The following is a 25,868-nucleotide window of genomic DNA, read 5'->3' as shown; positions in this document are numbered from 1 at the left end:
CAATCACCATGCTTCTCTGAATTTTATCCTGTCACTTTCTAAGCAGCATTGAGTCCTCTCTCCTTCATGACCTAACTTCCACTTATCTACATTATTAACACTTCTCACAGTTATTTTTACTTGTGTATGCAGCCACCAAGCCTGGGAATTCTTTAAGAGCAGGTCTCATATCTTCATCAGTCTTGTGTACCTCATTTTTCAGCATAGTATCTGCCACACACCAGGCGTATAGTGAAAGTGAGTTGAAAAATTATGAAATGAACTTAACTGTTTATGAAAACTCTCTTTTAGTATGTACCAACATTAGGAAGGATTTTATTTCCTGATCTGGAGCCAAGTAACTCAGACAACCCACGGTGCATTTGGTTTTCTGCCAAAGATGTCAAGAAGAAATTTTTGTGTTTCTCTGAAGTGATGTGGCTTGAATGATGGTTGTAGTAGAGACAGAGAAGCTGTGCTTCTAGTCTATAATTCAGGCATGTGTGGGTACAGTTGGGTTCCACAGAATGTTTGAGGTCTGGGGATTAAGAAGACAGGTAGAGGAATATATTTTAACCATTGATATTACCTTCCAAAGAACAGAGATCATTATGGGTACATGGGGGTACATGGGTATATTCCATTTCTTAAAAATAATGCTCTTATTTTACTTGGGAAGCAAAGGCTGGTATATTACTCAGGAAAATCTAACTACAATAACCAAAAAAAAAAAAAAAAAACTGCACACTCAGAAAAGTGCTTTACACAACCACTTATCTACATTATTAACACTTCTCACAGTTATTTTTACTTGTGTATGCAGCCACCAAGCCTGGGAATTCTTTAAGAGCAGGTCTCATATCTTCATCAGTCTTGTGTACCTCATTTTTCAGCATAGTATCTGCCACACACCAGGCGTATAGTGAAAGTGAGTTGAAAAATTATGAAATGAACTTAACTGTTTATGAAAACTCTCTTTTAGTATGTACCAACATTAGGAAGGATTTTATTTCCTGATCTGGAGCCAAGTAACTCAGACAACCCACGGTGCATTTGGTTTTCTGCCAAAGATGTCAAGAAGAAATTTTTGTGTTTCTCTGAAGTGATGTGGCTTGATTGATGGTTGTAGTAGAGACAGAGAAGCTGTGCTTCTAGTCTATAATTCAGGCATGTGTGGGTACAGTTGGGTTCCACAGAATGTTTGAGGTCTGGGGATTAAGAAGACAGGTAGAGGAATATATTTTAACCATTGATATTACCTTCCAAAGAACAGAGATCATTATGGGTACATGGGGGTACATGGGTATATTCCATTTCTTAAAAATAATGCTCTTATTTTACTTGGGAAGCAAAGGCTGGTATATTACTCAGGAAAATCTAACTACAAAAAAACAAAAAAAAAAAAAAAAACAACTGCACACTCAGAAAAGTGCTTTACACAACAAAAATGTTTATATATCTTTCTTTATATTAAGGTAGAGAGAAAAAGTCTAGAGAGAAAACTCTGTTTAGAGACTTGAGAAAAGTAAAGGAAAGAAGTAAGTCTGCAATTGAATGAAAAAGGCTGAAGGTAGAGAAACTTTCTTGTACTCCTTTCTCTCCAATCGTCATTGATTTTAAGTTAGTAAAACTTATGCACATTTCTGCTGAGGCTTTTTTTTATTAAGAGAAGGAATACAGCAAGAATAGATAGTTAAAAGACATTCCAATGGGAAAAAAGACTGTAATCCACATTATACATGGTAGGTAGCTTTGGAGAGAAAGACTTATACTACAATATAAAGTAAAAGAGCCATATGAATCGACAGATAGTTGTTTAAACAATACTATTATGAAATATGTTTAGAAGAGGACCAGCCCAGATCGCCACTTCTTCCATGATACCTTTCTTTTCTTTTTAGAGAGAGATTTTTGCTATAGAGTGAGTACACTCATTGGAGAGCCAGAGAGATAGGTAGAAAGCAAGAAATCACCTCCCAGGGGAGATGGTTACAGTGCAATCCCTTCTCCTCCATTTTCCTCTTGGGATTTTGGGCACTCGCATACATGCACCCAGCTTGAGTTTTAAGCCACCAAGTCCAAGACAAACTACATGGGAGTCTAGCAACATAGCCATTATGCCATCTGCTGGTCCCATCTTCCATGAATCTTTCTTGGTTCTCCATAAGAGAAGTAAACTTTTCCTTCTTCTAAGATCAATTATGTTGTGATTTTGTTTCTTTAGTTATATTTACAATGTGTCTCACTTTGGCATATGTTCTGTGCCACTCTACAAACTCTTGAAATTCAGAAACAGTATCTTTTTTTAAAAAAATTTAATTCGTGATTATTTAAATTTATTATAAGGTATGTGTGCTCATCATAAAGAGACACAGAGAAATAGAGGAAAAGTGAGAAAGCAAACCACCAGGTCCAAGACTCAAACCACCATCAGACATATGGGAGTCCAATGCCTAAACCATCATACCACCTATTGGCCCTCAGAAGCAATATCTAATTTTATATAATGCTATGATTGATAATAAATAAGATGATTACTGGTGATGTCTAGTGTTCAATGGGCATTTATTGAACTCACATTAATAATCAACTCTTTCTTGTAAGTTAGAATGAATGCTACAAAGAAAACAGTCCTGGGACCAGCAGTTAGCGTAATGGCTATGTCGCTGGACTCCCATGTAGTTGACCGCGGTTTGCGTCCCGGACCCGGTGGCTTAAAACTCACGCCGGGCATGTGTGCGTGCATGCCCAAGATCCCAAGAGGAGAAAGGAGGAGAAGGGATTGTGGTGTGGCCATCCCCCCTGGGGGATGATTTCTCACTTTCTGTCTCTCTGTCTCTCTCTGTCTGTATTGCGAGCACAGACACCCTATCACAAAAAAATAAAGAAGAAAAGAAAATAGTCCTCATTTCTTCCTCCACATGCATATTTTCTCTATTAAAAAAACTTGAGAATATTTATTATAGGCAAATCTGTCTGGAATGAAACTTTCAGCAAGTACCTGCTGGAATTAAATAAACACTTATCAAATAACCAGTGAAAATCACAAATCTAAAGACTCGTGCTTACAGTCAGCCTTTGGAAGTTTAAAAGACTTCCTTCTGATAAGAATGAAATTTCTTTGCCAAATAATTACAACCACTTAGCACTGATGAAGAGAATGTCCTCAGTAGGTGTATCTGTACATATGTCCCATGGAAATTCAGAGGGGGAAAATAAATGGTTCTTGGAAGATCTAGACTCAATGGTCCTGCCTAAGATTCTCCACAGAGACAACTGCTTTGTACCATTGTACTCTCCAATTAATTCAAACAAATGTTGAGTTGAAACAGAAAGCTGGTTTGTTATCACGGAACATAGGTGATAATGACTTTGAAATCAATACCTGCTGAATCTTTCTCCTTATTCTCCCTAAACATACAGATGCTGCTCGATCAAAGGCAGGACTGTTACAAAAGGATTGATTTCCCATTTCCCAACACATGTGGCTTAACTAGCAACCAATTGTGTAAGCTATGTTAAGCCGTTCTCGAGACAGAAGAAGGCTGTAAATATATAAATAACAGGGCTGTGTTTTCCTTCCTTCCTTAGAATGGATTTCTGGGCTCCCTTCTTTCTGGAGAAATTGATGTACTATGTTCTGCTTCTAAGCCCACACTGTAAATAACATTTTGACTTAGGGCATCTTGATAAAACATATTTAAAAATAAATCAGATGGGGCTGTAGGCAAAGATAAATTTGGAAGTGGGTACCTGCTATGGTTTTGCGCTCTGCGGCCATAGAGTTATACAGCCCAAACTGCACTCCTTTAGGCCACCAAAAAACAATAAAATAATAAAAATATAAATATGTGTTTGCAAATTATCATGTAGATTTTTTTTTTTCCTGTTGCTACCTCATGCATGGCTTGGTGATGTCAATAGTGTGGGTTAGGAAAATAAAGACAGTTGGCAGGGAAATCATTCTGAACTTTTTTCTTTTTTCTTTTCTTTTTTCTCTTTGGCAATGCAACTGTTATAGACAGTCATGTTTAACAAGATATTTTGCCCATAATTTTCTGCTTTTCTTAGAGCCAGCTGCAATTACTTGCTCTAATAAGAGCAAATGCCTAAGCAATTTAACATTCTTTCAGGTTTTTCAAACTTTGAAAGAAGCAAATATAAGTGAGAGACTCAAAGTTCAGGGAAAAAATCAGGTACCAAAACACCCAGTGTGGAAATTTATTGAAAAAAAATATTCTCACTTCTCCACTCTTTTCTATACCCATGTACTTTGCATTATGAACTCCACATTGTTCTCATCAAGGGGTAGAAACTATTTTTCTTCTCCTTGAATCTGGACTTTGTGACTTGCTTTGCCTAATATAACGTAGTAGACAAATAGGGAACTAGTTATGAGCTCGGCACTCAGCAGGCCTTGTGGGAGAGGCTCTGGTCACCCAGAATCCTGCAACTACTACATGAGCAAGTCAGGTTTACCCCGCGTGAGTATGAGAGCTCACATGAAGGACAGCCCACTTTGACCAGATAAGTCCATCCCAGAGCAGCCTACACCAAGCCAACCTAAAATCCTGTGAGAGAACCCCACGGATCACAGGTATTTTCCCCAACACATAGCTGACAGCAGATGCCTGAGTGTTCCTGATATAGAATTAGCCTTTTGAGACAAACTTCAAGTGCTAAACCTCAGAGTTAGGAGCTAACTTTATAGAAATTATTTTCAGTTATGGAGTTCTGAGGTATTTTCTATGAAGAAATAGCTAACTGAAACATATTATATATTGAACACTGAATAGGCCGGTATTTGAGTTAGATAGGCTGGTGCTCAAATTCTGACTGTAGAATGCAAATAGTTTTGTGAAGCATTTGACTTAATTTTCTCATTTGAAAAGTAGTAAAAGTTATATCTACAGTTATATTTTTCTAAAGAATAGAAATTACATATGTAAATCATTTGATCCTAAGCAAATAGTAGCTATTACAATCAAAGAGAAAGAATTATGAGTCAAGAAGAAGAAAAAGATGGAGAGAGATAGTAGAAGATAACAGGATAGAGAGAAGCAAAAAAATCGAGGGAAGACAGAGTCTGTGAGAGTGATAATGTGTGTATGGGTGTGGGAGAGAGAAGTATTAAAGTAATCCAGGGCATAGAAAATTGAGGTTGGAAGGCTCCCTTCAACTCCTTACTGAAATTGATCCTATGATTACTATCTGTGTGCATATCCGCTAGGATTAGATTAATAGCATGGAAGCACGACTGTTATTTATTAAACCCATAATATAATTCAGAACTCTGCTAAGGTCTTTAGAAACAATATTGCACATAATCCTCATAGTATTCTGAGGTGACTGTGATTGTTATCCCATATTATGCTGAGAACACTGAGGCTTACAGGGTTAAAGAGACTGCCCATGGCCACATGGCTAATAAAGAACAGAACCAAGAACGCATTCTCTGTGACACTGGGCCCTAAAGCCCCATGAAGAATCTCTGTAAATCAGGTATGTCTTAAGTGCACATTAAGCTTCATAAATCAGATACATCCTTTAGAATGCATTAAGCAAGATGTTAGGTTCATCTTTTAAACATCAAGGAACCTACGGGCTTAGTTAGTTTGAAGTGACAGTCCCTTTGTCTTTATCCTTCTCTTCGAGGAAATAGAGACCTTTTGCATTAGAGTCAGAATTTTGTAAATTGGTAGGGTGCATATTTTCTAGCCATTAATGCAAGAAGGAGATTGTTATATGCACCAGGTCAAGAACATTACCCTGAGGATCAGAATTTAGAAATGACTTACCTAATATTTCAACCAACAACATGTCTTTTCTCAGCTGGAAAAAAAAAAAAATGGTAATCTAAAACAAACTCAGAAAGCCCAAGGGATTGTCCTCTCTCACATTTTGAATATTGAAATAAAGGACCAGACATTTTATTTCTAAGCTTTGATTTATGTCCATAATTTTGAGCTGTTAATTTCTTTACTCCAATACATAAATCTAATCATTACAAATTTCAGTGAAAAAACTTACAAACCAAATTTGTGTTTTGAAAAAATTTGTGAATACCAAACTTGTGAGATTTTTTTTGTAAGTCAATTAAAGAAGTACATATCATGAAGCTGATTTGTAATCTCAGCCTATTTATTACATAGATGTTTTGACAATTGGCAAGTTTAGCATTATTGCCTTCAAATAACTTATAATTCAGATTAGTAAATGGAGTGTTGCAATTTCTCGTAGCTAAGAGAAACCTTGTGTAGCTAGAGCTTCAAGTGACCCAACCTTGACAAATCAAATGTACTTACAAAATTATTCTCAAAGCTTTTATGCATATCCCAGAGTTCCGTCTTCTCAGAAAGAACTTTTAAGCACAGTAGGATCTGAATTGCTGGCAAGATCATTACACAGTCGAATACAGCACAACTGAAAGAAAAGAGAAAGGCATCCTTCATGGTTTTCAGAACTCAAAAGTCAAATGTAAAAATTTGAGAATGTTTTAGTTACTTTTTTTCTTATTTTCATCCTTGAATAGTCTCCCTATAACTTAACCAAAAATATGACTCCATATTCAAAACTCCATGAAGCTTAAATACACAATTTTTGCCTTTCAGAATGATTTGGATGGAACTTCCTTCTTATGCATTATTTATTTTTAAACTCAATTTATCTAGTGACTAAGAAAATTTTCTTAAAATGGAGAGTCCTGAAAAACCACAGCCAGACTTTTACACTTTTTGTTGCTTAATGGCAGTACTGTTCTATGGAACCAGGAATCTTCGAAAGGCAATGACTGGCCCCAGACCACTTGTCATTTAGAATAAGGGGAACTTCTTGAGTCCATACTATTGATCGTGTTCTTTCACACTCATCTGATTCTCAATTCTAAAAACTAATCATTGCAGTAATTATCACTGTCTTCCAACTTGTGCATAATAAAATGGAAGAAAATTACCTGCTTAAGGATGAGTGGCACTCAGGAAGTACTAATATAGAGATTCCAGTCCTCAAGCATTTGGTTCTGATTTCCTGACCCTTTGTCTGCATTTTGTTGTCTTTCTTAGTCTATATGTTATTGAATGGCCTCCTGTCCTATTAAGCACTTAAGAAGCAATGTGAATGAAGTAATCTTGCTTGTTTCTCACAACTCACTAGAAAAAAAGGTGTGTTTTATCCCATTTTCCTCTACTTTTCTATGCTTTTGCCCTTGTTACTTTATAACCCTTGTTGTCATACTGTCTGGATATCTATCCTTCTGAAAGAAAACATTCTTCTGTGAAAAAAAAAAATTCTTCTGTGTAAGCCATCTTCCCACTGCTCCCAGAACCTCCCGGTTTTTGCCTGTCATTTTAGAGAGCAGATGATAATCCAGTAACTATGTAAATAACACAAAACAGGCCTAGGAAACTAGTGAACCATGAGTAAAACATGAACAATGAAGCCTTCAAAATGCAGTTATTATTAATTCACACCTTCAGGATTATTGCTTTGTGTAAAAGTATTTTTAATGAGGAGAGATAAACAAAGCTTTTAAAGATATATGCCACTGTAACTCTGGATCATTGATTTTTAATGATTTTCCTGGGATGTAAGTTTACTTAAAAATTTTTGCTAGGGTTGAGATGCTTGTTTTACATAAACTGATATGAGCAGAAAGGTCTTCCACTTTCTTAGAGACCAGAAACATTTATAATATTATGCATCTTTCTGTATGTGACTGTTATCATAAACTTCTCAAAGAAAATCTGAGTACATGTGTGAGTATATATTCCTTTTAACTACTTTAAATTCTCCAATGTGAGAAGAAAACACTTTGAATTCTAATATATAAGACACAAGTCTCTGTCAGTGTGTGTGTGTACACATGCACGCAAGTGTGTATTATGCATGTGCATATGAAATGCATGTTTAAAGGCTCGCATTTTGATTTACAGTACTAAAATGCTTATCAAATTCAGTGAGTCCTCTGAGAGTTCAAAACAGCAGATGCTTCAAGGACACCAATCTTTAATCTTTCTTGTGAAATTACTGTATATAGTCTTCCTGGTTTCCTTATGTAGCAAATCTGTTCTAAAATACTATAACTCACTTATGAAAGTCTTCAGATTTTGCAAGTGTTTTCAAGGACAACCATTTGTGTGTAAAGAAAAGTTTATATAACCTGTGACAGGTACTGAAAGACAATAGAATTATAAGGAAAACTGGTTTCAAACATTATTATCTTCCCATTGCTCTGAATCAAAGCTTGAATGAGGACAACTGAGCAGGGTATAGAAGAAAATCCTTAAGAACTTGAATCAGACATTCTATTCCTAGAGCAGAGAAAGATTTTAATTCAGTATGTGAGAGCTAGTAGGACTGGAACCATATACAGCTTATTCAGACTGAATCTCCAGTGTTTCTAACAATATCTAGGACACTGCTATGGTATGATGATAATTTTATTATTATTCAGATATGGTGAGGCCAACAAATTAGGACAATTGACACCAAAAGTATAGTTTATTACAGTTCTAAGACTGGGATCCAGCAAGCCATATGGAGAAGCCCTCGTGTTGGTCAGCAGGCAGAAAGAATGAAGGGAAAGTGTGGGGTTAGGACTATCTATTATAGTTAAGTTTTAATGTGCTCTGGGGTATATGACTATTCCGAGTGCATAGTCTGACCCAGCATTGATTAAGATAGGGGAATATTGGTTTGGTATATGAGAGATCAATAATTGAGGTGGCTGGGAGACAGGAGTAAAAAACAAGCTTAGTGCAGTCATGGAATATATAAATACTAAGCAAGTGAGAGAATGAATGAATGATCAACAGATTGTTTCAACTCTGGGTTAAATCTTTATTCACATCTTCTCTGAAAATGAACACATGACTTTAAAGAGAACGGAATACTGATATGTTTCAAAGTTTGTCATTCCAAATGTCAACAGAATCATTCAAATCGTTTTTTTTTTTTAAATTAGAGATTATATTCTGTCTAGAAGTAAATATGCTATCTATAGGCATGTCTAAATTCAAAAACCAGAATACCCGTATGTAAGAGCTGTCTGGCCTTGGGTAATTCATTTTTCTTCTCTGAATCTGAATTTTCAGTTATTGAAGAACTTAGACCCTTGCATAAGTAAATATGGGTGGTACTGAAACAAAACCATAACCAACCCACATTAAAACCTTTAAGAGAATTTATTTGAAGTGAACATTTTAAGAAATAAGTGAAAGGGAAAGGTCCTTTAATTTTTGGAGGCTTTTAATGACTATATGATACACATTGAAACAACCAAATAGTTGCACTATTATAGAAACTTTAGTCACATAAATAAATTTACAAGGACAGTTTAATAACATTTGCAATTAAAATTATTCCCCAGCATTGGAAAGACGGCTTTCAATTACATGTAGATCATTGGATTCATTTAATTCATATGACTTGTAAATTTGAGAGTCTGTGCTTCTAAAAATAAAGTCATGAAATCCTTCCTGAATATACACAACTCTATTAACAACTTCCTTAATTAAAATTATCAACAGTAAATACATTTGATTACAGTTGCTATATATCACACTTTATTTAATGATTTCATATACTACCATATTGGAATTTCCAAATAATGACTTCATCTTAGTATATGCAGGCTTAATGGAACTTTGACTTTAGTTTCTTTTCTTTCTTTCTAATTTTTTTTTTTTGCTTGTAAAAGTTCATTTTATTTGACATCTGCCTTGATCTAAGTAGTTTCTTTTTTTTTAAGTTTATTTATTTATTTTTTTTCTTCCATGAGTGAAACAGAAGAAACAGCACAATCCTTCACAGGGCCTCACCACCATTTATCCTCAGCATAGCCAACTCAGTATCATGTGAACCTGTATACTCAGGGAGGTTTCTGGATGTGAAGCTGTAACCCTCAGTGTGGGCCACCCGTTCAGAGCATGACACTTTACCCTTGAGCCACTGCCTGACCCATAGTTTCCTTTCTAAAAGAGGACAATTTGTAAATTTTATTTACTTACAAGCAGTTATATTGAACCCCATGAAGCAGACAATACTGAAAATTAGTCAAGAAACAAAAAACAAGCTATTGATCAATTCACTTTAGTGTTTAGCTCAGGGAAAAAGAATCAAGAAATGCCAGATGATTAAACAGACAAGTCAAAAGTCTGAGAAGACAATGCAGAGGAAGTGACAATAGCAAATTAAAGTGAGTTTTCTGAAACTCTCAGCTAATTGAGCATATTCTAGAGATAAGAGTGGAGATCTACAATGAGCAACTTGTTTGTGACAGAGAAGATACTGCACTTTGCAATATTGTCAAATAGACAAATGATACATATCTAAGATAGCAGTTAGGTTTAGTTTAAAAGCAATTTGTTACTCATCTTCATCTTCAATTAGATTTATGTGCACTCCATTAGTCCAAATGTGTATGTAGTAGTGGCCTCTTTGCAGAAAGAGCTTGGAAAATTATCAAATGACATATACACTTTCAGGTGACTAAATCATTCAAAATCATTCGCTAATTTTAAGAGAGAAAAGCACCAAAATAAAACTTTACTAAGTACTCTCTATGTTTCTTCCAAGTAAATTATTTAATGTTGTTAACAAGAGTTCTTCCTGAAATTAATTGGATGTGGTCATGGTATTCAGGCATAGCTGGGCATGTAAGTGACATGATCATTGGAAGTCTATTTACATGTGGTTGAAGAAACTTCCTGGAAGGAACTTGTGCTAGCATGAGTGATCTACAGCTACCATCTTGTAGCTTATAGCACAATAACAGCAGGTGACTGAGTTTTGCACTGTACTTTTTATGTAGATTGTCTTATTGCCCAGTCACTAAGGACATTTGGCCTAGATAAAAAAGAAAAGAAAATTGCAAAGAATCTCTCTCTACATTGTCCATGGATCATTGAGTTCAGCTCAGTGTTAACAATATTGTGATTACAGCCTCAGCAGCATTATTGGAGGGATCTGCATTGATACGAGTCCCTCACAGGCTGGTGCTAGATAGCATGGATAAGGGTTAGAGAAAGACCTGAGGAGGATGGCATGATAAAAAACAACAAAAAGATATTCAACAAGGAACAGATTTTTAACTGTGTGTAATAACTCTCACATACACACTAGGAGACTTTAAAAACTTCAAGGAAAAATATAATTGAGACTTACAGGTGGTACCATTCAGACAGCTATTTAGGGAGACAGAATTCTGATTCCAGGACTGTGGCCTAGCTTGTCTCTAACCTCGTAGAGAAGATCCTGGCACTGGAGAATGGTAAATTTTAGGTGGAATTGCATTTTATGGGTATGCCTACTTTGTTGTTGTGACTTACTTGAAACCTTTGGCACTATGCCAAAGTTGATGTGGTTCCTCCAACCCCCTACTGAGATCCCTACAGCTATTCAGAGCTTCAAAAAATAGTCTATAGTGCTCAAACCAATAGCTTCATATAGCTCACAGTTAAGGAAGCTCTGTTGAATGGTTTGGTGGTCACTGAGGTATAGATGTGGTTTTGTGTAGACAAGATCCTAGGCAAGCATGGCATCACTGGCTATAATACTTGAAGTTGAATCATTAACATTGGATTATATATTTGATTTATTATTTGAATGTCCTTGGATCATGTGTGCTTAGACTGCTATATAAATAAAATATGTCAAAAAATGAAATGGAATTATGAATTTATCTTGTTGCAAAAAAGATTGAAGTGCATGCATGTCTTTTCATAATACATATTTTCCATGAACTTTTTAAGACACTCTCTCCCTCTACATATAAATATATAATTATAATATACATATATAATAATTATATATGTATAATTATATATATATAGTTTATATGATACATACACACATAATAATGAGACATCAAATAAGGGGCATGTATATATGTAGGATTGCTATATTGGAAAACAGATTGGAGGGGTATTTCCTCAATTGTAACAGAAAGAAAAGATACAGGAAGATTTATTTAATGGTTAGATTTGAATGTATAATAGCAGAAATAATCAGGTTTAATCAAATTTCAAATCATAAAATGTAACAAGAAGACCCTAGAGCTCCTTAATTTATAAAACCCTATTTTGAATTGGAGATAATATTTTTTCTTTCAGGAAAAGAGATGTCAAAATAAATAGACTTTCTTTGGGGAAAATGTTATTGTTCTTATGATCTTGTTTTCAAACATGCTTCTTCTTTTCTTCCTACCTACAGTGCGGAATGGCTTAGTGTCCTCACTTCCTAATAGAGGCATCATTATATATTCCATAATATCTTGTCAGGTCTGATTTAATTTTGAAAACTTACTTAGGGGGTCTCTTGTCCCTGCACTAAGGGGAAATCAAGGTGTAATAAGTCTACAGTTTGGAAATGAATATAGCATCTGTTGTGAATATGGAACTTGTTTAAAAAAGAAAATTTCCTCGGGTCTGAAAGAGGTGCAATTTGATAAATTGTAAAATATAGACAGTTTAGCTAAGTTTTCTCAAAATGGTATCAAGCATATTTTCCCTTTGAAAATGCCTTAATATTAAAATTAAGAGCAATCGAAGTACATGTGTACTACAATTTTGTCCTTTATTATTGAATTTAACTTGAAGCAGTAGAAAGATTTCTTTATAGTTTAACATTTTTAAAGTGTAATACTATTGGGTTGTAGAAACAGTCATGACTCATTTAATATGTCATGACATTTCCAAGAACGAATAGTTGTTGTAATACTCACTTTTGGGTCAGCAGATGCCATAATAGTTACATCACTGCACTCCCACATAGTCGACATTGTTCAAGTCCCAGATCTGGTGGCTTAAGACTCATGCTGGGTGCGTGTGTGTGTGTGTGTGTGTGTCCAAGATCCTGCAAGAAAGATGGAGAAGAAAGGATTGTGGTGTGGCCAACCCCCCTGGGAGGTGGTTTAAAAAAAAAAAGAGAGAGAGAGACTAGCAGATGGCGTAATGGTTACATCATTGGACTCCCATGTAATCGACCATGGTTCAAGTCTGGGCACCAGTGTCTTAAAATATGCCAGGCATGTCTGTATGCATGCCCAAAATCTCTAGAGGAGAATGGGGAAGAAGAGATTGTGGTGTGGCCAATCCCCTGGGAGGTGATTTATTGCTTTCTGTCTCTCTCTCTCTCTCTCTCTCTCTCTCTCTCTCTCTCTCTGGAGAGCACATGTGCCTGTGCCCTATGACAAAAATCTCTAAAAAAAAAAAAAAGATTACATTCAAAGGGCTTATCAATTTAATCAAGAAAAACTAAGTAGGTAGGTAAATAGACATAATGTATTTAAAAAAAGAAGTTAACATTGTAGGTTTTTTTGTTTTAATATTCTAGAGGGCACGAGCACTCACCAGAGAGAGGCAGAAAAGAGAGAGGAAAAGTGATAAGCCTTCATGGGGGATAACCATGCCACAGTCCCTTTTTTATTCTCCTTTCAGGATTTCAGGCAGATTTTCCAGCATGGTTTTTAGACCATCAGGTCCAGGACTCGAATGGTACAGCTGGCCTCTTGGAACTCACCCGTCTTAACTACCATGCCCTCAACTGGCCCTAACATGGTTTTATTATGTTAAAGATGTTGGTTTTTTAGAGTTAAGAGATTACGCTATTCAAGATTCTCAGAAAATCAGAACAAATAAATATATAAATATAGATGATATAAAGTTAGATATAGATATACTAGGGTTCTTCAAAGTTTATGGCAAATGCATATTATAAAGAAACTATTCATGGATTTCAAAAAATTTTGCACCAAAATAAACTCATATTTACTTTGTGCTGTTACCAGTACCTTTTTTTCCCCTTTGAGCACTTTAAATATGCTTGCTTACTGCCTTCTGGCTCCTTGTTTAGCTGAGAGGAAAGATTTTAATCTTGTTAAGGTTCCCTGGTAAGAGATGAGTCACTTTTCCCTTCTGCTTTCAAGACTTTCTCCTTATCTTTGACTTTCTGCATTTTTCCTAAGTGTCCATTGTTGGATATCTCTATATTTATTCTATTGGAGTGCATCAAGTTCTCTGTATGTGTAGATTGTTGTTTTTCAGTAAATTTTGTAAGTTTTCTGTCAACCAAGAGTTATATATCTAGCAAAGCTGTCTTTCAAATCTGAAAACAAAATAAAGACTGAGAGAATTTGTTGTCAGCAGACTGTAGTGTTTATTATAAATAGCAACTTAGACCAATAATATATAGACATGTAACATATGTATAGTTGTCTTTCATCACAACCTCCTCTGTTCTTTAGAGTACTCTTAGGTTTATACTTCTCCACATTCTGTTGAAATGAAGTCAGTTCTTGGGGGAAGAGATTAAGAACTATCTTTTCAATGGTCTGCATCTCACCAAGGCAAAATCTCCGAACCAGAGCTTTGCACTGTAGGTAAGGACAACAGCAAGCTTACTTTGAGGAAGATCTCCACTCTAAGAGCTGAGCACTGGGTAGTGAGGGATAGCAGCCCGAGGTCCTGTTGACTTGCTCATCTCATAGGACAGGGGCATGGACAATTGGGCCCTAGTATTCTCATCATGTTGATCTCATGGCAGATTCTCTATTCCATGACCTGGGAAAATGAAAGGGCCATCCCCCTGTCAACTGCACTCACCCAGAATTTAGACTCAAGATTAGGGAGCCCAGGTCAGGATAAGAAATGCCAAAGTCTTGCTTTTTTCAAGAGGATAACCCTTGACTTGAGAACCACTGGGAGGAAGAACCCTGTGTTTTGGGTTGTATTAGTCTAGGGAGAAGTCTGACTCTGAATTGGAAGGTGGGAGAGAGGAAGCAGTTTTGTTTCAAATACCACAAACTCTTCTTTTTTACAAAATTTCAGTGGATTTTCTTGAACAGAATTGTTTTCTTTTGGTATTTCCCTTAGGACCATTTATAGAAACTTTCAATGTTGTTTTGTTTTCTTTATTATATAATTCTCACTAGCTTTATTGGTAAATGGGAGTAGACATCCTCAAACTGTCACAACAGAAACTGATTTTTCTTTTTTTAACTTCTAAGTCATTTAAATTAAGTAAAGCATGCAATGTTTTAGAATACTACCCTGATATAATAAGCAGTCAATAAATCATGAGATATCTGTTATGAGATTATACCATTGGGTGAGTGTGCTTGCTGGAGAGAGCCAGAGAAAGGGATACTGAGAAATCACCCTCTAGGGGAGATGACCACACTGCAATCTCTTTTCCTCAATCTTTCTTCTGGGATTTAGATACTTATGCACAAACACGCAGCATGATTTTCAAGACACTGCGTCTGGGACTCAAACCAAGGTTGGCCATATGGGAGTCTAATGCCTTAACCACTATGCCACCTACTGGTCCCCATTTTTATTTTCTATTTTGCTCAATCTTACTCTTCATGTTTAAGACTCGGCACAGTATTTCAGTGGTCAATTTAAATTCTTTTGATAACAATTCTGATTATCGGCCTCAGTTATTCTGCCTCAGACTGAGGTAAACCCTTCTCACCATTTTGCTTCTACACAAATGATGTCAGAGTTCAGCAATTCTACTAGATTTCTCTCCTCATCTCCATAAGAGAAACTATGTAGGCAGGAAACAATGTGTGCCTTTGAATGAGGTTAACAATTGGAGGAAGGAAGAGACAAGAACTTTCATGATATAGTAATGAAAGCCATGAAATATGAGTAGAATATCTAAATACCATGATTTGTTTGGTTTGCTTTAGTAGAGAGTACTGGGAGATATGACGGTGCTGGCCTTGAGTGACATAATAAGGGGCTGTGTTCTTCTGAAAGAGACAGAGGACCTACATTCCAGGAGAATAATAAAGGAAATATTCCTCTGGCCAACCTCGCAGTGCAGAGATTAAACATGGTACATAGGGAGTCAAATCCCAAGTCTGGACCCAAAAACTTGAAAAACATGCTGAGGATGTGTGTGAATGTGTGCCCTAATGTTTACAGGATAGAGAAATAGAGGAAAAAAGATTATGGCATGGCCAAGTCTAATTAAGGAGTGCTTTCTCTCCTTCTCCCTCTTCCTTTCTCTCTTTCTTCCTCTCTCTGGCAAGTACACATGAACTCTGGCAATAAAAAGAGAGAGAAAAACGAGAGCTTTTCTCAACTATTGAAATACAATTACTGTATTAAAACCTTAGGTGAATGTTGTAATTGTGGGCATAATTTTAACAATTAACAGGGTTTAGTGAGAAACCATGAGTTAAGTCTCATTCCATATACTCTTCCATGTGTAGGTGCGATATATCTATTTATGCTCTCATAGACATAATATACCTCTCATTCATGACAGTGATCACAGTTATAACTTTATATCGATTGTGTGCTTGATTGAGTTCATATTCTCACACGCCTGAGCTACATGAGACTGGAACTGTATGTGTGTTTGGTATGTATACATCTGGCATTTAACTCATTGTTTAGGACAAAGGGCATGATCAATACACATTCCTTGAATATGAGGATGACAAATAGATAGAGAAGATGGTTGGATGAATGGATGGATAAATGCTTAATATATTTAAGAAAAGAATAACAAATGCTGGTGTGGTTGTAGAGAAAGGGGAACTCTTTTCATGCACTGTTAGTAGGAATGTTAGTTAATATCATCATTACAGAAAACAGTATGAAAGTTCCTCAAAAAATTAAAAATAAAACTGCCTTATGATCTAGTAATATATCCCCAAGTGAAAGGAAATCAGTTTGATAAATAAATATCTGCACCATTTGGACCAGCAGTTAGCATAATAGCTGTGTTGCTGGACTCAAAGGTAGTCAACCGCGGTTCATGTCCCGGACCAGGTGGCTTAAAACTCACGCCGAGCACATGTATGTGCGTGCCCAGGATCCTGAGAGGAGAATGGAGGAGAAGGGATTGTGGCGTGGCCATCCCCCCTGGGGGGTGATTTCTCGTTTTTTTCTCTCTGTCTCTCTCTGTCTGGCGAGCACACGCGCCCTATAGCAAAAAATAAAATTAAAAAAAATAAAGGCACCATTATGTTTACTGTATACAGCAATATTTATAACAGCTAAGATATGGAATCACTCTAAGTGCCCAACATCAGACAAAAGGATAGAGTGGATTTTTGTTTTTAAATCACCAACAGCTTAATTTGGTGCATGATAAATTTGAGATGTTTGAGGCCTTCTTCTTATTGCCAAACTAAAGGAGCAAAACCTGTGTTCCCAGTATATGGGTTACAAAAAAAACCCTTAAATGTATGTCTTCCTTTGCAAATGTTATAACTATCCAGAGGTTGGTGAAGCTACCATAAGAGAACACTTTCTGAATACAGGTTAAGGTTTAAGTTATCAAATGAGCTGACTACACCAGTCAGGGTTCTGTGAGCTCACTCTAAGACCTCTCACCTTTAAATAACCATTTTAATTCTTAATAAAATATAGATAACTTCTCTGATACAAAACTGCTGAGAATTGTTTTCCAATTCATCAAAGTGTAAAGCTGTTCTATACACAAATCAATTCTTGGGTTGTGCAAGGGGAAGAAAGGGGAATACCAAAACAAAAATATCCATTGAAAGTGCAAAGTGCAGTAATGATTAGGACCTGTGCAAACTCAACCCTCACAAATGGCAGGAACCAAATTTTTCAGTAATCCTCCCTAGAGCAGGCCAAGGCAGCAAGGATTAGTTGAAGGTGAATGGACGGTTATACAGCCTGATCAATTGCCCTCAGTATGCTTCAGACATCCCAGAGTGTCAGAGAAACTTGATCCAATTGGTTGTGTCAAGGGTTGTCTTGTCAGAAATTCAATTCACACAGCCGAGAAACCAAACAAACTATGCTTGTCAAGGGCAAAGTTTGCTTGGAAACAGGAAGTCTGCAGATTTCAAGCAATGTGCCTGGGATATGCTAATATCAATATTTTCAGTTTGCTTGCATAAACTTACACCATGCCCCCAAACTCTCTAGCTATCCTTTGATTCAGTTATAGAGTGGGTTTCATCTTACTTAACTTTGGCAATTAAATTTCATTCTTTTTTCTTAAAACTTATGGAGCCAAACCCCAAAACATATACCCAGCAGATTTTTGACAGAGGGCCCCTATCAATCTAGCAGGTAAAGAAAATCTCTTTAGGAAATGGTGCTGGGAAAACTGGATATCCATGTACAGGAAGATTAAACTAGACCCCTATCTCTCACCATTAACAAAAAATCAACTCGTAATGAATCAAATATCTAAGCCTAAGATCCCAAACTATAAAAGCATTGATAGATAACACAGAGGAAACTCTTGGAAACATTGGAGTAGACAAAGACTTTTTAAACAAGACCCCTAAAGTACGGGCACTAATCCCCAAAATAGACAAGTAGACTACATCAGGTTAAAAAGATTCCGCAGAGCAAAGAAACAATACTTAGAGTGATTTGCCAACTCTCTAAATGGAAGAATATATTTGCAAACTATGACTCAGATAAGGATTGATTACCAGAATATACAGGGAACTTAAGCAGGTTACCTCCACAAAAAAAGATCTCTCAATTGAAAGATGGGCAAATGAACTGAACAGATAACTCTCTAAGGAAGACATATGAACAGCCAAAAAGCATACGAAACAATGCTCACCATCACTTATCATAAGGGAGATGCAAATAAAAACCACAATGAGACACCACCTAACCCCAATCAGAATGGCTATAATCACAAAAACAAAGAATGATAGTGCTGGTGGGGCTGTGGTGAAAAGGGGACTTTCCTACACTGTGAGTGGGAATGTAAATTAGTACAGTCACTGTGGAGAACAATATAGAGGTTCCTCAAAGACCTACAAATAGAACTATCATATGATTCAGCAATTTCACTCCTGGGTATCTACCTGAAAGATAGGAATACACTCAGTTGGAAAAGTACTTGAACATCCAATGATTGTTGTGGCATTATTCACAGTTGCTTAGACATGGAACCAACCAAAATGTCCATGAACAGATGAAAGGATTGAAAAAGTGTGACACATATACACTATGAAATACTACTCAGCCATAAGAAACGAGACCCTGGCATTTTATAGAAAGCGGATAAATATGGAAGACTTACTGCCTACTGAAGCAAGTCAGACTATGAAAGAGAGGCATTGTATGTCCCCACTCAATATATACCAAATGTCTGCACTCTGTGGCAGAAACTGAAAGATCAGAAGCTATAAAAGCATGTAGAACAATTGTGGATATGAAAGTATGAGAGGAGTGTGGGAAATGGGTGAGGGTGAGAAGGAGGGAATCAAGGGGAAAGAGAAAGAAGTGAAATATTTAAGGGGCATAAAACTGGAAAAGTATCTGTTGATAACGGATATAACAATATCTTTAAATGTACTAATACAGTGTATTCATGCTGTGGAAATTAATTTGGCTTGTTGTGATGTTATACAGTGATTGAAGGGGTGTGTGTGTGTGTATGTGTGTTTGTGTATCCAATTAAAACAAAAGTTACCAAACCATTGGGATATGCTCACCACAGCTATGTCTATCGCCACCAAGCACAGAATCAGAAGTCTATGCTTGAGAGACCTCTAAGAGTAAAAGTTGCCCAGAATAGGGTTTATTCTGGAGTAGGCAACTCCTGTTGGTGCCGAGGGGATGTCATTCTGACTAGCTTACAAGACAAAAAGATCATGGCACAAAATAAAGCAATCCTAGCTAAGAGTGGTCTACTGTAGATGAGAGTAATGCTGAAAGAGAGATATGACAGAAGTCCCTCAGGAATCCCAAGATGTAGGCAATTAACACTAAAGATGATAGTATTGGGAAAGACTATATTTATAATAAGTATGTTTTCTTTCTTTTTATATTCACTGACTCAAAAAGATATTTGAACTCCTGTTATATGACAAACACTAGGGATAAAATGAGTTAAATAAATGTGGTTCTTTCATAAATCTCACTATGTGATGAGGTTGGTAGCTATTTAATGTTATTATTATTATTATTATTATATTTCATTGACAGAGGGCATGTGTGCTCGCCAGAGAGAGAGAAAGCACCCTCCAATGAGCCTTGAAAAATATTAACATTTGGAGGTTGGAAAAAAGAAAGTAAACCAAAAGAAAAAAACTGGAAATAACAAGCAGGGAGTTAGAAAATAAATCAGAGGTATGTGCAATGTATCTATCACAGAAGGGAATGGAAGACAGTCCTTCAAGAAGGAGGAAGTGATCGACAGCACTGAATGCTGGTAAGAAATCAGATAAGACGAGGATTGGAAAATGTTCATTTAATAGTGAGATGGAGGTCATTGGTAACTACAAAGAGCTTTTTGAGTGGAATTTTTGTGGTGCTTGATATTGTTGTTTTCTCTCCAGATCAATGAACCTCTTTCTCTCACAATCAATAAACCTATTGCTTTGCTGATTAATGAATTAAACAAGATTTTCAGCATGAAGCAAGTTTTCAAGGAAGAGAGAAGAAACAGGAAATAAGGAAGATGCACTGTAGAATTACTTTAGAAAATGTGTTAGAACTGCAGATAACCTGCATCTAGCCTCCAAAGATCTTCATGGAATACGTATAAAGGGGTAAAGTAACCCGTCTAAGGGGAATAGGTGTCCGTGGTTCTTCTCACAGTGCTCATACCCTTATAAAGTTTTCTCGCAAGAACTGGGCTTGTCTAGCTATTTGGCTTAGGCTAGTGGGATGTGAGCATAAGACAATCAAAGGCTTGAGAAGTGTTTACCTATTGAGACCAGCAGTTAGCATAATGGCTATGTCGCTGGACTCCCATGTAGTCGACAGTGGTTCGAGTCCCGGACCCGGTGGCTTAAACTCACGCCAGGCACATGTGCATGCGTGCCCAAGATCCCGAGAGGAGAATGGAGGAGAAGGGATTGTGGCGTGGCCATCCCCCCTGGGGGGTGATTTCTCACTTTCTGTCTCTCTGTCTCTCTATCTGGTGAACGCATGTGCCCTATGGCAAAAACCTCTCCAAAAAAAAAAGAAGTGCTTACCTATTGGGCCTTGTCATCTGAGACTATTTCTTCTTGAAATTCAGCCACTAATGGGGAGGAAGTCCTCATAGCTATGAGTTGCTCACAAGGAAAAGTGAAATCCTTAGCTGAAAGTTTAGCTGACCTTGCAACCAGCAGTGAGTACCAACTGGAAAGTGAGGTCATTTTGAACACTTCGGACAGCTCAATACCTCTGCTAACCCCCCTCAAGTCAAAACTTCTGGGTCATTTCACCAATTCATGAAAAATAATGGAATATTTTGATTTAAAACATTAAGGTTTGAATGCACTATTCATCAATAGGGACTGAAAAGTCCCCATTGCAGTAAGCTCCCTATGTGATTCTAATGATAGTATTCTGTACATAATATGATGTTTTAGCCCATTTTACTGTTGCCACCATCCTTTACCCTCTTCTTCCTTCTCCTTCTTCATTAGAGTCTTTTCTTTTATTTCTCTTATTTATTTAATTTTACATTCATTCACTGTATATCATTACAGCATATGAAATGAATTTTCCCGTCCAGAATATATTGTCTATCAGCTCACTCAGAGTCTATTCTTTTCAGTTCCCTACCTGGAGGCATTGGAGATGAGAGGATCAAGCAAGAATCTAAAGTCTTCCCTTACTAACTGGCACAATTCTAGGAGCCAGCGTTTGCTCATTTCTTAAGTACAGATGACGACTCTATCACAGGGAAAGAGGTGATAGGTGTTTGGGACACCTGCTTATCTTTTTTCTTTGAAATGCTCAGCACATAGACCCAAGCTATTTCCTTTTGTGTGATAATTTTCATCTTTAGTGCCATCGCAGCCACCTATGCTTAGGAACAATAAGTTTTTCTGTTTTTGTTGTAATTTCTGGTTTATATGCACTGAAGCTGTAAATCACTTTGGATGGTTATCAGTATTTTAACTATGTTAATTCTTCTAATCCAATTGATTTTTTAACACACTTATATAATAAGTTTTTTTTTTAAATCTCTAGAATCTGGGTGGGATATGTATTTGCATTTTGCCTCTTTTATTGTAATTTCTGATTTACATGTAATTGTTTTGAATTTTTATGAGATATAATATGGCTTTTTAATGCACACATAAAGTGTATGATAGTCAAAATAAGGATTATAAGCACATTCACTATCTTCAACATACAATGTTACATTATGTTGTTCCTATTTGAAAATAGCTGCACTTTGGGGGAAGTATATATTACTTTGTCACCAATATTCATTACTATATGGTACATTGTTCCATTATTAGACATTAATAGGATTTCTGGAGGGGTTCAAGTTTTTTTTTTTTTTTTTTCTCAAAACATCATCTACACAAACATGCTATCATATACTAAAGCAATCATTTAAGATGAAGTCAATTGGGGTGGAGGGATGCAGGATAAATGGCCTCCTATTCCCTGTACCATCTCCTGAAGGTTGCAAGCACTGTGGATTTTACATAATGGAAAAATTCTGGCTTTAGAGACACTGAGGAGAAGTTAAAATTCCTATTATGTTTCTAAGCTCCTCTTTTCTGCTTGAACAAGTAACAGCATCACTCACCTATACAAGCTATCAGTAGGAAATTTTGATACTCTCTCCCTTAGGACAAACCTAAAATAAACTGTCAGGAGTCTGTAATGGTACCAGGCTCTCAACTGGAGTCCCCAGGCATTTCTCAGGATGTATAAGGAACTTGTGAAACTCATTGTGTTTCCCTTCTCCTCTGAGCCTCTGGTGACCTGTTATTGTGGCTGATCACTGGTTGTTCTGTTTTGGGATTGTTCATGCAAGTGATTGGAGTTAGAACACAGACTGCAACCTACCCAAGGCAAGGGCTGCTCGGCTGGGAGACACTTGACTTGCATTTGTGGCTGGGCTGGGTATCATGGATGCACAGGAGAGCTCATGGGCCTTGTTCACTAATTAAGATTTTTGGGGAAGTGAAGGAAGGTTTTAGTTTTCTAAAAATCACCAAAGAGGGGTTTTATCAAATCTGCTATCCCCTTATGAATTCACCATTTTATACTATTCATTTGACATATTCTCCTTTATCAGGCAAGTGGCTGACATAGCTGATATGGATCAGAGAAAAAGGGTTCATAAAATCATTTGAGTTTGAACCACTTAAAAACATTGTTTTTGAAGTTCATTCTAAAGATTGGTCACATCTTTTTTTCTCTAATAATCTCCCGTTCCTAAGCAGATTAAGAGGTACTATGATACCAAAATTGTCAAGAAATATAGGTTTCTTCTTTTTGTATTTAGAATTTAGAATTCTAAATGTTTAGGAGAGCCAGAAATCTCTCTTTAATAAGCCTGATTAGTGCAGTTCTATTGCAAGTAGTGATGGAACTATTATCTATCTTACTCTATGTATTTCTTGGGATAATAAAGGAAAATTATTAAAAGCATTTTTTTCTTTTTGCCCACTTACTCTTCAGCCAAAGATAAACAAATCATTAATTCATATAGTACCCACTATGTGTTAACCTTGTCATATGCAGGGGGAGTGGAAGTGAATATGACATGGTCCTTATAAAATAAGCAGGCTATTAGGGAGGATAGACATGTAATAATGGAAGTATATACAAGACAAGTGATAGCTTCAACAGCAGAGTGAGTAACTCTGCCTGAAAGTGTCAGAAATGTCTTCAGAGAGGTGATGACACTTGATCTGAGTTTTTTTTAGCAGGTATTGATATTTTCTGGATGACAGAGATAGAGTTACCCCAATTGGAAAAACATCCCAAGTATCCTTTCTTTCTCTTTATAACCAATGACATGTCTGCATTCCTGGTTCTCAGCTTGGGACTGTGGAAGAACCACCTATGAAGCTGAAACCAGACCAAGCCAGATAAAATCCATAGTGTAGGGTGCATTGTGATGTACTTACCAAGATTTGCCTTTGGGTTGCTGGCAGAGGCTCCTCCATGTGCATTCTTGTGTAGATTACCCAGGATAAAGAATAAAGTATCTTCCCCTACCCAGAGGAGCTAACCTCCCAGGACTGATCAATATGGGGGGTATAAAGGTCCAGTGTCCTTGGCCAAATAAAGATACCTCTGAAAGGTCATCTTGACTTCACAATCTTTGATACTGTGTGTGTGTGGTCTTCATGACTTCATTGCAGCTCATCTTGCTCTGCCCTATCTCTTTCAGAAGTGTTGCACTAAAGAGACTTCCTTAATACACCTCATGCACAGTAATCTGTTTGAATTCATTCTGAAAAAACGCAGCGTATGACACATGTCTTCCTTCCACAGAACTCTGAGTACAGTAGGTCTGATAGCACTGGCAGGCATCGATTTGTAAAGCTCTGCAGGTGATTCTGAAATATATGTCTTTTTTTAAAATAATAATTTAATTTTATTTAAAAGTTAATGAAATTTATTTAAAATTAATAAACTTTGACTTTATTACTATCTTTTTTCCTTTATTTCTATCTTTTTTCCTTTATTTTTTAATTTAATTTTCTTGTATACATTCAATCACATTATTTTTGTCTTACAAAATGTATATTTCAACAGGTGAACATTTCTCCCTAGTACAGTTGATAAAACTGCAAAATATCTTCAACAGATAATACCACATTTATTACTCTCTTTAATGTGACGAGAGAGAGAGAGAAAATGAGAATGCAAGTCACCAGGTCCAGGACTCAAAACATAATCGGCCATGTGGGAGTCTAACACTTTTAACCACCACATCACCTGCTGGCCCCTGATGCATATGTCGTTAACAACCACTAATGAATCTGTTCCAAGTAAAACTGAAAACCTCTTGTAGCACAACTGGGGCAGTCTCCCCCTTTTAGACCCTTCAGATTATAATTTCTGTATACAAGGACTTGGAATCTGCATATTGATCAGATACTTGGGTTCTTTATCTGCACACTGCTGCCTGAAACCACTAAAGCTAATCTCAAACTTTCATAAATGTATTTGTCCTTTCAACAGATAAGCAAGCAATGACCTTCCTCCTGGACCTTAGACTTTCTGCTCCCTGCACCACATGCAGACATGAGTCAAGTGATTTGGTAAGGGAAATGCTAGAGTTACACCCAGAGCTGCTGTTATCCACCCATGCTCAGCATTTAGGTTTTGATTCAGTGACCCCAGGCCATGTGGGAGATGAGGACAGTCCTTTCAAGGAGATTCTTTGGCATCTGAACATTTTTGTTTGGAATCCTTAGTGTTCCTTAGGTCTCTGATCTTGATCATTGCATTTCCCCCTTTGGCAAGCCGTCTATGCCAGAGACAGAGGGACATTGTTAAAGATAACCAAATCCTTTGAAATGGGAGCCTCCAGATATAATCAAGCATGACTCCTGGCAGCTTTTTCAAGCACTTGCTCTGTCTTTCCCTCTAAAAGTTTTACTAATCTCTTTTAAAATTATTTTTAGCAATGTTGCTTCAATAACCTTTCTCTAGCAGGAATTCCATTGTCTAAATGAGTTTCCAAAGTATCATCTTCCTCACATCTTTTCCCACTTTGTCCTAACACACACGTATGCGCACACACATGTGCACACACATACAAAACAAAGGGGCTGCACTGTGACACAACAGAAGAATGTGATGCATTGTAAGGCAATTCCAAATCAGAAGGTCCCCGATTCAAGTCCAGAGCTCTCCCTAAATATACCAGCCATGTGCTTACCGAAGATCCAGAGCTGGCTGAAGGCTGGTATGAATTCTGGTGTCAGGGTTCTGTCTGTCTTTCTCTCTCATGGAAGAAATAAGTAAAATAAACTAAAAAAAAATTTTTTGAAAGTAAAAGAATAAAGGGCCAGCAGATGGTGTAATGACTAGACTAGACTCTCACATGGTTGACCGCTATTCAAGTTCTGGACTTGGTGTCTTGAAAATCAGGCCGGGCACCTGTGTGTGTGCGTGCCCAAGACCCCTGGAGGAGAATGGAGAAAGGATTGCAGCATGGCCATCCTC

General features: G+C 36.8%; 1 long non-coding RNA gene across 1 annotated transcript; it reads right to left on the bottom strand.

Moving 5' to 3' along the window:
* Positions 1 to 1,017: 1,017 nt before the first annotated feature.
* Positions 1,018 to 23,897, bottom strand: LOC102489076 (uncharacterized). Its single transcript, XR_337100.3, has 4 exons — positions 23,816 to 23,897; positions 6,285 to 6,402; positions 5,778 to 5,811; positions 1,018 to 1,187 (listed from the first exon to the last, which is right to left on the bottom strand). It is a non-coding gene; the product is annotated as an uncharacterized LOC102489076 (long non-coding RNA).
* Positions 23,898 to 25,868: the final 1,971 nt, after the last annotated feature.

The sequence above is a fragment of the Tupaia chinensis genome, unplaced genomic scaffold (genome assembly GCF_000334495.1).
Source record: "Tupaia chinensis unplaced genomic scaffold, TupChi_1.0 Scaffold144255_1, whole genome shotgun sequence".
Taxonomy (NCBI): domain Eukaryota; kingdom Metazoa; phylum Chordata; class Mammalia; order Scandentia; family Tupaiidae; genus Tupaia; species Tupaia belangeri.
This window is presented reverse-complemented; position numbering and strand designations above follow the sequence as displayed.